Here is a 14,041-nt window from a genome sequence, read left to right on the forward strand (position 1 = left end):
TTCCGATCCAACTCCGGGTTCCAGCTTAATGACGGCTCAACTCCGGTTTAATATGGCTCAACCATATAAATGGTTTTTTGATCCAAACTGAGCCGCTGCTAAACCCGGTTGGATCGTTTGGTCCAGTCCAGCTCTTAAATCGGTCATGAGTGATATTGGATAGAACAACGGGTCCAAATTTAACTGGATCTTGACTTTTCCTGATGAAAGAGATAGCACATGCCATTTCGTTGAATTCTAAAATAAAAGCTTTTTAGCGCTTTCGCCGTATTCTTGGTGGCGAAAACACTCGTTTTCTTACGAGTAATATAAACTTCAAAGTTGAATGGTCTGTGGAATTTTTCTAAGTTTAACATGGTTATGATTTGGCCACGTCGCGATGGAGGGAATTTCTTGCTGCTTATAATTAATTCATTATAATTGTCATTATTTCTGATGCAGTCATCAACATAACTTGCATAAAATATTAAATATCTAATAATCCAAAATTAGCATGATCCTATTCACCTTTTTCCTTTTTGACTTGTTCTTCAAGTTCTTTGAACACTGCACACTTACTTGTGGAGTAGGTGGTGGATATGTCCTAAGTCAATTGCTGTAGGCTTGACTAGTTTTCAGTTCCCAGTTACTGAGACGCTTCCTTAGTTCCTAAGGCTCTACATAGGCTATAAATAAACCATCCTTCTCACATGTATCAATAAAAGCAAAAAAGGGTTTGAACCCAATTTCCAAAAAATCAAAATCCTTCAATTAATCAATCAATCAGCCATGAATATCAGATTAGGAGGACTTCTTCTTTGTTCATGCTTCCCTCTCTTGAGCTTCCTAATGAAGTCCGTAGGTCAACTTCTCTCCCCTACTTCTGACTCACAATTCACTGCAGATTCTGGGGAAGAAGAAGCTGCTGCATCTGCAAATGTCCAGGCCCAACAACACTTCCGACAAATTCAACACATAAGTCAACCTTAATTGTGTGGTTGAAGAATATGTAAGATTCAAGAAACTGGCTTTCATATCGTCAACATTGACTACTACAATAACCTCGGTCATGTAGCTTTAACTTCTGTGATCTAAGTGAGTGTTTCGTTTTATATTGGAAATCACTAAAACCAATGGTTTTGATGATTTTCAACATGAAACCAAGCATACTAGAAATCACTTTGCCCTTCTATCCTTATTCATATGGTCAATGAAGAATGGAGTTGTATAACTATGAAATCATTAACATACAGTAAAACCTTTTTTCTTTGTTGTTGGCAAACACTGAGGACGAGTTTTCTTCTGACTAGGTCCGAGCATGTATCAAGTGTTCCTTAATTTTTACCTGTGCCGTATGGTAGCCTGAGAAATATTTACAATGAAATAGAATATTTATGTTGAAGAAGATCTTTATCACTGGAGATAAGTAATCTGCAAAACCCTCATTTGGACTTTGTCTTCCAAGGGTAAGTTGTGCACTTTATTGGGTGCATTTTATCTGTAAAAGGGTAAAGAAAACTTCAGATTTTATTTTATTTCTTAAAAAAGAAGATGGTCCATATCAAGTCGGAATCTGTTTTCCTCATCTGTTAGCTATAGACATCAGGAAAACGAAAGCAAAACAAGTTTTTTTCTAGTGCAGATTGGCATTGAAACATCCTTCACAACTATGTGATCTGTGTATTTACTAGCAAAGAGTTTAAACTGCAATGGTTATCCCCAGTTTAGACGATTTATATTTGCATTTTATGATTCGGGTTAACACAGAATAGCACTTAATTTGTGGCCCTCATAAGTGCAGCTGAAAACTTGGATTTGTGTGACATTTCAAATGCTTTCTCATAATATATATGTCTGGCTAGAATAAATTTTTGTTCTGGCTCAGTCTTGAAGTTCATGATCTGTTAGTTTTGGAGCCCATGAACCATGTTTAACCTTTTAGGTCAATATCTTGAATCTATTTTCTAGAATGGTCTTAAATACAGTAGATGTTAACTAGAAAGAATAAATGTTGGTAGATGGCAGTCAAAAATGTTGTACTAAATGTAGATCCTTCTCTGACTCCTATAAATAGGGGTTGAGTCTATCAAGCCAACAGATTTCTTTTAAGAAGGAAGTCTTCCTTTCCTCCATCTAATCTTCTCCCATTCATTTTCCTAAATTTTCTCCATCAATACTATTGCTTCAACATGTTTGTTGTGACTTACTTTTCCTTGAGAGGATCAACTCATTTTCTTGTCCCTAACGATCCACACATGCGAGGGGTGAAACTGAGCCAGACACAAATCTTTAATGCCACAGGGGACAATGTGTCAACTATTTTACTATGGTTTAGTATCATGTCAAGAAACCAAGTACCCCAACATTTAAACTGTTGTAAAACAAGTCCGTAAACATTTTTTATGAAATGTAATTTGTACAATATAAACAGAATAGTGATATTAAGTGAGTACTAGCAGAATCTGAAGAACGATTTGGGAATTCCAACAATTGAGCAGACTTTGCATCTTCCAGCAGCTTCACCATATTTTTATTCCCACTCATAGTGGCCTCATCAAGTGGGGTATTTCCCCATCTGCAGAGCAACAAAAAATAACCTAGTTTTAACTTTTGGTTCCATTTTCATGAAGAAGTTACGTTCCTGAAAACCTCTATGTCCAGCCTTCTAAATAAACACCAAGCACTGTTCCCCCCCCCCCCCAAAAAAAAGAATTTTCTCAAGTAGAAAAAGTATGGCTCGCAGGTCTCACCTTGCATATGCTAGTCAAGTTAGCATAAAAATGCAAAATGAGTTATTCAACTGCACCTATCTTTGGTGAAAACACTAGCCCCAGCACCCAATAGCAACTTTGCCATGAAGTATAGACCTTCGGCAGCAGCAACATGAAGAGGGGATCCGTAATCATAATCTTTTGAGTTAGGATCCATTCCGTAAGATAATAGCCTTTTAAGATAATCTGAATCACTCCTTGCAACAACTGTACAAAGAAAACTACTCGCATTGTCTATCTTCATCGAGGCCCCTTCGTTAACAAGTAAGGAAGCAACTCGATCATGTCCATTCTTTACGGCCTCAAGCAAAGGTGTATTCCTAAAGTTATCTGTAAGTTTTTTCCACATCAAATATCTTCAGTATGTCAGAACTACAGCGATAACAAGAAGGACGAACCAATAGTGCCATTTTGTAAGTGTTTGCTATGATGTTTCCAACTTAAACAGGACACTTTTTACTTAGAGAAAATCTTACAAAAAAAAGTTTGAAATTGCTGCATCCCAAATAAAGAATTTCTGCAAAAATATTTTGTTATTTGTAATTCCAGTATTGTCAAAACCTACTAGAGTGTTGTTACTAAACTTGATTTGGGATTTAATAACTTCAAGTTTCTTTTTGTGGGATTCCTTTTTTATTTATTTATGCATATAATATTTTTATAAGAGAATACAATAGCAACATATAGGAAACTTGTTCCAAACTTTTCTCCCAAGATTATTTGACAATTCAGACAATTACCTCTAATATTGACATCTACGCCTTCCTGAATAAGGAAATGTGTGATATCTTCATATCCTCTAGATGCTGCAAGATGTTATGGCACAAAAAATGAAATAAAATAAAATAAAATATAGATCATAGAAGAAAGATATTTTTTTACAACAGAATGTTGGGATGCTTTTGCTCAGAAGAGTCAATTACAAGCAATCAGGCGCAATGAGCAAACTACTATAACTGAATCGGAGGAGCAACCAATTTTACTGTGAACAGACTTGTGTTTCATATACGGCAAGAAGCAGTAAATTGCAGAACTTATTCTCATACAAATTCCTCAAAAGGATTTTTATTCAAATAAATGGGCAGCAATGAATTTCACAAGGCTGCCAAATTGCCAAGGACAAAATCACAGCCATCACAATTTTCTCCAGTACAATTGATATGAAGACCAAAGTTGGAAGCAAATTTGAAGTGTCTGCCATCAAATCCTCAAATAAAGATGACAAATGAAAATCTTTTATACTACCTTCGGTCTTAATTATAAGAGCTAGTTGACTAATTTGAGGAGATTAAAAAAATAAGTTAAGTTAGTTATTTGTAATAAATATGTATTGTCTTTCCTAAAATATCCTTACTAATCAAGTGTGTTGGCTTAAACTATGATTATTAGAAGGATTATATTGAAAAAAATTGCATAAATATGAGAGACAAAGTAGATTAGGGTTTTATATTTAGAACCAAAATAAAAGTCAAACGATGCCTTATATTAAGGACCAGAAGTAGTATAATAACATTGAGTGACTTGCCTTTCTATAATTTTCTTTCTGTTATGTTTGTGTTTAAAAACTTGATAGCAAAGAACTAGCTAACATGACTGGCCAACTCAATTTAATATATATACACATTTATGAATGTATATGTCTATGTATTCGTTGCCCCAACCATCAAGTTGGCCAAGTCGTTAGGTCACTTGTTTAGAAAAAGGAGTGGATTCCCCAGAAAAATTTATAAACACCGCTGACGTGTCTACTCCCATAATACCGTCAAACACCATAGCAAGTTGAGAAACAAACTTATCAATTACAAGAAATATTAGTGAGTAGTGAGTTCCTCACCAAGGGCGACCTTCCATCATAATCAGTCTTGTTTGGATCAGCTCCAGATCGAACCAAACCTTTTAGCTGATACAGATCCCCTTGAAAAAGCTGCACTATTGACCTTTAGAGCTAGTTCAGCTTCTTGCTTGCCGATATGAAGAGTAATGTCTGACCCCAATTGCTTATCACGAAAAGATTCTTTCCCCTACAAATTTGGTACTCCTCCTGTCCTTAATATAGGACTCAATTATTAAGTTAATTTTGATCCTAAATATAAGACCCATTTTTCATATTTATCAATTTTCTTTAAATTACCTCTAGAAATACTCCCTCAACCATAATCAAGTAGAAGAGAAAGATGGAGTATTAAAAAAGATTATTATGATACTTTAGGGAAAACGGGTCACATTTTTTATAATTAACTAATTTATCTAACTTCCTTAATCTAATCAAATTAATTAAATGGATCTTATATTAAGATGGTGTTTGGATGGAAACCAAACCATGATTTCAGAAGTGTTTTTACGGTTTACGAAGTAAATATATAGAGGAGTTTGTCTCGTTTTGTGAAAAAGTTCTTCTGAGAAGCACTTTTTGGGATTGCCAAACACTCCCTAAGGACCGGAGGAGTAATATTTACAACCAAAAACACTTGTGTGATATTTACTTGTCTAAAGAACAGAAATTAGTAATTCTATGAGCTTCAAATAAATGCATCACTTCTAGAATATAAAACAGCCTGTACCTCTGGAAGGTTGTTCAATACTTTCCTTCCATCATATAAGTAAACGTCAAGAATATTTGTGAATGATTGTTTATCAAGCCGCAGAAGCCTAAATAGCTCACAAACCCGAACAGTATATGGCTGAGGAATGTTACAAAGAACAGATATTTCTCCAAATACACTGTAAGATTGTAGAAGGGAAACTGTCTCTTCAGATCCATCTTTACATGTACCTACTTCCTCCTGCACATAGACAACTTATGGTATTCAGCAAAATATGTCTTGTTGAAATTCATCTCCAGAGAAGTTTTTTTTTAAAAAAAATTGAAAGCAATATGGTTTGAAAGACCAACTAAGGACGTAATGCACATTTGCAAGATGTTTACAAAATGATTTATTAGCTGATGCCACATAAACAAGTAAATCATGAGAGTCGAGCTTTCACATGTCTAAATTTCTGTGTCTCCAGATTAAATGATTTAGAAGCTATAAATACAAACATTAAAAATAAGGAAGACCAAAGAAAGTTGCAAAAAAAAAAAAAAAAAAAACAGATTTAAACTACTGACTTTGGAAATACATAGTTATACCAGCACACCATGACAGACAAAGTATAGTTGGTCTACAACACTTCCATATTGCATTATCACTTCTCCTGGGAGAAAGAATTCTTCATGGAGCCGAATAACCTGAAAGATCAAAAGGATCAGAGTTATGGACCTTCAACATCCCATGGATGCAGGACTAGTCACATTCATTCTGCACTATAGACCCACTAGCAATTGTTTTTACCACGCAGTAAGTTCAACCTGGATTATAAGAGTTCAAATTTGAATAAATGGGTACGCAGTTTTACAAAGAAAATAAGCATTTGGCCCACAGGCTATTATTATTCATTGTCCCCTGAGGATGGGATTAGTACTTCAAACTCATGCTTGTTAGGGGATGTAGCATGATATTCCCCCTTTCCTCCTTGTTGGGAACCAAGCCGAGAAAGTTATGTTTCCTGTTACTATTTATGGAACAGGGAAAAACGGTGGAGCTATGAAGTATTGTTGCCGTCAGTTTCAGAAGTAAATCATATGAGAGAAAGACACCTAATTTATGCTGTTCATGGTCATGGATGATCATATTAGAAGGGAAAGAATGCCAATATATTGATAATATTTTATATTCTCGTTTTTGCCAGAAGATAAATATTTTATACTCACGTGCTTGGCTTCTATCCAAAAAGAAAATAATACTTACAAACTGATCGATAAATTCTGAAGAGCAGCCCTTAAACAGAGAAACTTTTTCAATTTAGGGCAAATATAACGTCTGGGATATCTGCAAAAAGGAATCAGGTCATTCTGTTGAGCCAAATTTTCGGGAGCAAGAAGTCATGTCTCTATAAGTTGCCATAAAATAGCTCAGACTAGCAGAGAAATCTGACTCGTATATGATAAAGCAAAAAAGATCAATATACAAAGCCTTCAAAATAACACACATTGACATAAGCCACCGGAAAAGATATCTGTCCAACACCATGATGGGGATGCATCTTTGGTCTTCAATTCACAGTAAGTGAAAAAAGTTACCGACTCCGTTCCTTCTACATTCATAAAATGAACATGGGTGTATTCTCAGGGAGGAAGGGGGGTTGGATTAGTGTAATTATGAAACGTGGCCACATACATGATCACATTTTTTTCGTATCACTCTCTTTTTGAATGCACCAGTGGAGAGGATCCAAAAACAAACGATACCTCAGACTGATCACAAAACCTATCATAAGTACCTGGTATGCCAAACACACAACACCAGATGTCATAATCTCATAGAATCTAAACTGGGCATTTGCATGAAAGTTGATAGCACCAACCAAAGTCAAAGGAAAAGAACAGTTGTTGAAAAGTTTTTGAAGAAGGCAACAAATCAATAATGTTATTACTATAAGAAAGAAATTTTCCAATGGTTATTTTAATTTCCACCCTCAATACATAAATTCGGTTGAAGGCCTTGCCTCCTCCTATTACCTTTGCTCGAATAGAAATGGGTAGTTCTTGAACGACAGCTGATTCAGCATATCTACTCTCATACTGTAACGACACATAGCCTTTTATTTGTTCACGGATGTCCGTTCCTAGTCTGTTTCTGTTCATATACTTCATGAGATCCTTCATTTTGTCCCTAAACTTTTCGGTCTTTGATCCTTTTACTATTAATGCTGTGATGTTACCAATCAAATAAGCACCAATAACCATGTCAAATGGCACAAATATCATTACAAATATCATTTCCCTCATATTGACCGCATGTATATCTCCGTATCCTGTGGAAGAAATAAAGGTCTTTCATCATTTTTTAAATTACAAACAATTTCCATTGAGAAGACCATTAAAGACAGGAAAAATAGTACAGAATTCGAAAACGGGATTAAAGACAAAAAGATTCCTGGAGTGGCATATGAGGCAAAGAGAATATCACCATCTCGTCAATAGTTTACCAGGTTCTGCTAATATTCACAGGCCAAACGATAACTAAACTTGAAAAACATCACCAATTGCCAGCTATGTCGGATTACCTTCAGTCCTCGTATGGGACAAAAGCATAAGTTGGCAATCTTTGGATAGTGTGCTTAATGGTCTTATAAGATCAAGCAAATTTTTCTTTTGGTTCTCAGAACACCTAGGACACCATCTCACAAAGCTCCAGAATTATAGAGCAGTCCATCAAAAGGAAATAGAGTTTAAAATTAAAATCATAAACCAATAAACAAGGGCATCTCTACCAAATTGAATGAATCCATTTCACTTCTAAATTGACATGAACCATCAGCATATTCAAATAAAGATTGCCAGATTCACCAAATCCTTAATATGCAATATGATTTATTACCAGTCACAGTGGCTTGAGACTGTGTATGGAAAAAGCAGAGGTGTTGGTGCCTAGTTTAGCAAAGCATTAAAGCGAACTGACTATGACCAAATTAGTATAACAAAGCATTGACGCTGAAATGATCATGACCAATGATTCTGTAATTAATGATGATAGACAGAATGAAAAACATCTTGCTTTCTGATTAAATAGTGTAACTTACCAACAGTAGCCATCGTAACAATAGAGAAATATAAGGAAGTTATGTAACGTTTCCCGAAATCAATATCTCTGAAATGTGAATAACTATAGTCACCCAGCTTTAGACTTCCAATCCACGTGTAGCCCTCTTGGGAAGGAGGTAGCGTGGTGGCCAAATAGTAGAAGATACAGGCAGCTATGTGAGTGCAGTACATCTCAACTGCTAGAAGTTTCAGAATCCTAGTAAACATGTAATTTATCCGAATATCCTTTTCCAACTGCTGGAAAAAATCGTTGACTTTGTGCACCCGGTATAATCTTATCCACAAAAAGTACATTACTTCCTCTCTTCTACCAGAAGCCTGTCCATTAAAGCTTTATTCTAGTGACTAGAGGAAGAAACCAAGTGCCATTACATAGAAGTTCTTTAATAGTAAGCAGAATCTATAAAATAAGATATCACAAGGAAAGACATGAAGACATCTAGTGCAATATGTTTTCATCTATTAAAATACTTTAGGCAATTTGGTCAAGCTGATATCTCAAACAACAGTCAACAGAAATGTATCAAATGTCATGCAAAAGGAGTTGCATAGTAAGTTGCACAGTAACACATAAACATTAGAAAATTGTGAAATATAAATAACTTTCGATAGCTCTCACGCAAAAGTGCTGCAGACATAACTATTTACACACTTGGGTGCGAGGACCCGACATACTGACATTTTGTGAATCTAATTGGCTTCCAAAAAAAGGTTCGGTACAAGAAGACAAATTACAGGAGACAATGTTACTGCTTCGTGTACCGCTGCAGTCAACTTACAGAGAACAAAAGGAAATTTCCATTATCCTTTCGAGAAATGCGACAACATTAGATAAAGCAAGCTTGATTGAAACCTTTTTCTTCTTCTTTTTTTTTTTTTATGGGCCGTGGGGAGAGGGGGAATCAGACCTATTTGTCACCTTAGTAAAGTGTTCCTCTCGAAGTCTGTCATTTTACTCATATAATATGCCATCATACATTCCATTGGATTAAATTGGCAGACATCAAACAGTTGCTGTATTATTACTCAAGAAATTTAGGTTTAATGCAGCCGAAACAGGACCTTGTAAAGCAAGTCCCAAGGCAAACATCCTAGAATATCTATGACGAAGCTAGATTTTATATACCTGCATGGACAAGAAAAGGAAATCGAGTCAACTTTAACAAATGCATGCTCAACGAATAAGGATGGTAACACATAGCAGCAGAGTTTTCAATGCTAAACTCCATTCTACTCCCTTATATCCATGCCTTCCCGCTTTACTTCGGCATTGGAATTTTGTTAGTTTAAAATGCAAGGATTATTTTGCCATGCGAGGTTGGGGAACAAGATTCTTCATTACATCATTTATAGCATCTTAGGGAATTCAGTGAAATACATGAAATGATGAACTTATATAATTTTTATTTTTTGTAAGAGAAAATTTCTATATTAGGTCATTAACAATGTGCCATTCTCAGGTGAATTGAACAATGATTACACTGATCTCAGCATAGATCATGAGCCTATATGAAAATACTACTGACTCAGCAAATATTCCTTCATCATTATGTCTGCTATGGCATCTACTTTATGTCAGTCTTTATGTTATAATAGGTTTGCTTTAAATATAAATGTGAGGTGTGCTTTTGTTTTTACCCAGTTGTTACTTTAACTTTTTGTGCTTTTGCTTTTTTTAAGAATTTTTACTTTTATAAAGTAAGGTTGTATTATTGATTGTCATAATTTAGGCTCGTCTTCTAGTTAGCCAAGAAGTCTATATAAACAAACAATGATTATATTAGTTTTGTTTTTGTATTTATCATTTAAATTTTAATTAATCAAATAATTCGCATAGCAATTATTTGTAAACGGACTTGCATGTGTACACAAAGTTAATAAATCAATTATATAAATATTTAGATTTTGTATTTTTATGATAATACTCCCTCCGTTTCCAATAAATAGATGTGCAATTTTATTCCATATTATAAGAAAGAGTTTTCTTTTATTTAAAGCATTTATTACTTTTTTCCATTTACACCTTTATTAAATATTGTCTTATATTTTCCATACATAAATTTCCCTAAGGATATTATTGGAATAAAATTTGCCTACTTAAAATTTTGAACTAAATAAACTTATTTGCCTTGGTACTAGGAAAGTAAGTATTTGTTCCTTGTAAAATTTGGATGGAGGGATTAAATATAAATTTAATTTAAATATAATACTTGACTGATTGGCCAAAGTATTAACAAGAAAGTTAAATTAACTGGAACCCTAAGAAGCATATGAATTGGTATAATTTTTATATGAATAATTAATAACTTAATTTTTTCATTCTTAGAAGGATTTAATCATCCATAATAATGAATTACAAAGCGTCATATAGAAAGGACATAGAAACTGACCGTATAGCAATGGGGGCTAGCTTGTAAACCATACGATAGGTGTGAGTGTCCCTATAAGCGACAAAGAACTGCAAAACAATGTCTACAAGGAAGACTATTTGTGTAATAATGTCCACAATGATGAGATCCTCCGGCAATCCACGAAAGAATCCAAACTCCACAGAGGTGAAGAAGGATGAATACACTGCCCATAACAATATGAATTTTGTCCATACCCCATACCACCTGCTATGTGATCAATTTAATTATGAAATCAAAATTTACAAATATACTTTTCTGAGATGCATCAAATTTGGCCAAATCTTGTATATTGCATACTATGCTTCCCTCTCAAGAAGCTGACGAAGAACTGCCTAGCAAGTGATCAATTTAGGACTTGTTTGAAATAGCGATTGGAGCTTTGAAAAGTAGCTATTCAATTATGATTTACGGAATATGAGGTAAATATGTTGTCAGAGTTTTGCCTTCACCTATGTGAAAGTGCTTATATTAAGGGCTTGTTTGGAGTTGTTTATGGCCTTGTTTGGCATCACGATTGAACTTATTCACAAGCACGTTTCATATAAGTCAAGACAAAACTTTTCTCACATACTTATTTCATATGCTGTAAATCACGATTGAAAAACTGTTTATAAGTTATTCCAAACAAACCCTATGTTAAATACTTATGAGCATGTTCACATAAACCAAGACAAGTCTGTCTTTACATACTTACCTCCATTATGTTCCAAACAATAGGTTCTAAACAGCGCCAAACAAGCACTTAAATGGCCAAACGATCAAATGCAGATATTAAAACAGAGATGCATGTTGATGAAAATCATTCAATAGCTCAATGTTAATGCACCAAATTATTCTGTTCCCCTAAACCACTCGACCGGTGAGCACTTAACAATATTAATTAGCTTATTTATCGTAAACATCAGCTTAAAGCCATCATAATTAATGTCTATATCATATACTACCTCCGGTCCTTAATATAAGACCCCGTTTGACTTTTTGTTTGGTCCTAATTATAAGACCTCAATCCATTTTGTCTCTCATATTTATGCATTTTTTTCCAAGATAGTCCTTCTAATAATGATAGTTCTAGCCAATACACTTAATTAACAAGGATATTTTAGGAATGACAACACTTATTTATTACAAATAACTAACTTAACTTACTTCCTTAATCTCCTCAAATAAGTCAACTGGGTCTTATAATTAGGATCGGAGGTAATATATAATTATTCAAAGTGCTCAATTGCTTTGTGCGTATCGGCCAAATGAAAACGAATTACTTAACCTTAAATATTTCAAACTTCCCCTATCAACTCAACGTGCCTTTGACCCCAAAAAAAAAAAAGTACTCAGCATGCATGTATAGTACTGCACGAGTCAAATGGGATTCATATGCTTAGAGAGTTCGATTATTCTATCTTCCACGATCTTCTTTTCTGTAATTAAAAAACACACATACTACACTATTAAAAAGATTATTCATTTTATTTTAATATTATTTATCTTATGTGTTGACAGCTGTAAACTTGACTCTTTCAAAAATTTTGGGAAATAATAGAATATATTATTAATATATATAAAATAATATTTATTATATTACGATAAATAAAAACTATTTTGATTACAATAAAACACACATGCCATATTTAATATTAATGTGCCTCCGTATATGTTGGGCTAAGGAGTATAAGAAACTTGTGGTCTTTTCTAATTATATGGAAGCTATTATCTTGATTGCTAGAGGGCGTGATTATGAACATCTTTTTAGGCACATCATTATATTGATGAAGCTAGAACTTTAATTTATAGAGACTGGTATGTTAAGTTTTGTCATATCCGTCGGCCAGACGGAGATTAGCCCTCGAGTGCAAAGGCAGAAGGGAGTTTGACTGTAAGACCCACTCGTCGAGCAAGGACGAAAGCCGGCCTTAGTGATTTGACAGTGCCGAGTGGAAGAGTCATCGCTCAATGGATAGAAATTACTCTAGGGATAACAAGCTGATCTTCCCCAAGAGCAAGTACATACGGATGACGAACTACTAAGCTAAATTAGCTCATAGTTTGGAGGGCAATTTTTGCATTCTTGATTAACCTTCACCTCCTAATCAATAGCCAGTTGCTGATGAGGGGTCTTTTACTTGCCTTATTTCTAGTGCTTCATAGGTTGTAACTTTGCTAGTTTAAATTATATAGTACACAAGTCTCATTCAAAAAAAATATTAATGTTGATGATATTTTTGATAATGAAGGTTCCTTCGTTCAAAAGATTAATTCATTTCCATTCAAAAAGAATATATATAATAAATCATCACAGTAGGGGTGTGTATATTATCATTGGCAAAATAATTAGGTCAAATTTCTTATATCTATTATGTCATGTTCTCACATCATATATGAGCATGTATTTTATTTTTTTCCATGTGATTTATAATTAAATACTATCAAATGCTAATATTTCAAAAATATATTAACATGACTATATATAATTGGAGAACTTAATATAATGTATATAAAAAACTAAATGTAATAAATATTTTCAACTATCATTCTATTAAGTATCAGCTATATTTTAGGGATATAGTCCTCCAATTCTTAATGTATGACTTAATTTGAGAGTTGATACTAGTCATATATATAATATTTATTTTACGTATTTATCAATTTTTTTAAATTAACTCTATTGATATTCTCTCAACAATAATAAAGTAGGAGAGAGAATGATGAAATTAAGGAAGATGATGAGAGTCTTTTTGAAAAAAAATATAGTATTAACTAATTCAATTAACATTCTTAATATATTCAAATTAGTTAATTGGGCATTACATTATAATTTGCAATATTAAAATTTATCCTGAAATAATTTTCTGAAAAGCTATAATTAACTGATTACGTTTTTCAGTCCCAAATAAAGTAACTAAGTTTGGTCGAAGGAGGAGGGATTCCCGAACCTGCTGTTAGGATGAATGACAAGGTCTTTGCAGCAACCACTGATGCCACTGAGGAAGCTTCTGTGACTAAAATTTTCGTGCTTTAACCATTGGAACCAACTGCCCGACGATCTCAACCGGTCATTAGCGTCCCTCACCTTATACTCTCTGTCGTCCGGTGAAGACGACGGTGACGAGGAGGAAGACGAAGATGAAGAAGAAGAAAAAGGAGAGTCGGAGGAAGATGTAGCTTCATTCCACTTAATATGCTCCTTTGCTTTCTCCATCTTCACCGTCGTCTTCGCAGGCATTTCAGAAAATCATGAA

At 34.2% G+C, this 14,041-nt stretch overlaps 1 pseudogene; it reads right to left on the reverse strand.

Annotated features, from left to right (window-relative positions):
* Window positions 1–750: 750 nt before the first annotated feature.
* Window positions 751–14,025, reverse strand: LOC114755832 (potassium channel SKOR-like; annotated as a pseudogene).
* Window positions 14,026–14,041: the final 16 nt, after the last annotated feature.

Source organism: Neltuma alba, unplaced genomic scaffold (assembly GCF_004799145.2).
Source record: "Neltuma alba isolate B1F8T4 unplaced genomic scaffold, ASM479914v2 tig00010342_pilon, whole genome shotgun sequence".
Lineage (NCBI taxonomy): Eukaryota > Viridiplantae > Streptophyta > Magnoliopsida > Fabales > Fabaceae > Neltuma > Neltuma alba.